Raw genomic sequence first — 1185 nt, 5'->3', positions numbered from 1 at the left:
CACAGACACACACAGACACACACAGACACACACACACACACACACACACACACACACACACACACACAGACACACAAACACACACACACACACAAACACATACACTCACACACTCACCTTCTCTCTGCAGGATCTGCCACTCTCCGGCCGCCCATGCTCTGCGTGAAGCGTACAGGATGGTGTAGCGTGTCACAGCGATGCTGAGCTCGTCAGGTGGTTTCCATGACACCAGCGCCGTGTCTCCTTCAATCAGAGTGACTTTCACTCCTACAGGAGCTCGAGTGGGAGCTGATCGGAGAACAGACAGACAAACAGACACCTGTCAATCAAAACCACTCAAAGCATTCAGCAGAGAATGGAGACAGAAGCCCCTTCTTTTTCTCTGTATTCTACAGTATATACATATATATGTTTACCTTCAGGTAGTGTGGCCTGGTAAACCACGGGACTCCAGGGACTGGACAGCTGATCCACGTGAAGACGAACTGCAAACTCATAATTGGTGTTTGGGTCCAAATCAGTTACCATCAGACTCTGGGCAGCACTGCAGGAACACACACACACATACACATATGAGAGGACGAGCATCACAATCTGTGTGTGTGTGTGTGTGTGTGTGTGTGTGTGTGTCTGTCTATGTGTGTGTGTGAGTGTCTATGTGTGTGTGTGTCTGTCTATGTGTGTGTGTGAGTGTCTATGTGTGTGTGTGTGTGTGTCATTCTGGGGTCAGTAACACTCACGTCTGTAGGTACAGCACCAGCGAGGCGTTCTGCAGTCCCACCGGGTTACAGCGGACCGTGTAGTTGACCGTCTGTTCGCCGGTGAAAGCGGGTCGGGCCCAATGCAGGAACACAGAGGAGGAGGAGTTACTGTGGGTGTAAACGTGATGAGGCGGCGGAGGGGGCGGGACCAGACGATCACGGACCGCTGCAAACAAACATAAAAATATTTTTCATGGTAATGCTTTTGAAAGAAGTCTGTTCTGCTCACCAAGGCTGAGTTTATTTGATTAAAAATACAGTAAAAATGTGAAATATTATTACAATTTAAAAGAACTGTTTTCTATGTGAATATATTGTAAAATGTAATTTATTCCTGTGAATTTTCAGCATCATTACACCAGTCTTCAGTCTCACACAATCCTTCAGAAATCATTCTAATATGCTGATCTGCTGCTCAAGAAAC

At 46.9% G+C, this 1185-nt stretch overlaps 1 protein-coding gene across 1 annotated transcript in view; it reads right to left on the bottom strand.

The window, feature by feature from the left end:
• The window catches only part of prtga (protogenin homolog a (Gallus gallus)), a 42859-nt gene that overhangs the window by 5991 nt on the left and 35683 nt on the right, over positions 1-1185 (bottom strand). The window lies entirely within an intron of this gene.

The sequence above is a fragment of the Sinocyclocheilus anshuiensis genome, unplaced genomic scaffold, assembly GCF_001515605.1.
Source record: "Sinocyclocheilus anshuiensis isolate Anshui unplaced genomic scaffold, SAMN03320099.WGS_v1.1 scaffold1104, whole genome shotgun sequence".
NCBI classification, from domain to species: domain Eukaryota; kingdom Metazoa; phylum Chordata; class Actinopteri; order Cypriniformes; family Cyprinidae; genus Sinocyclocheilus; species Sinocyclocheilus anshuiensis.
Note: the sequence above shows the minus strand (reverse complement) of the source record. Positions and strands in the feature narration are given on the sequence as shown.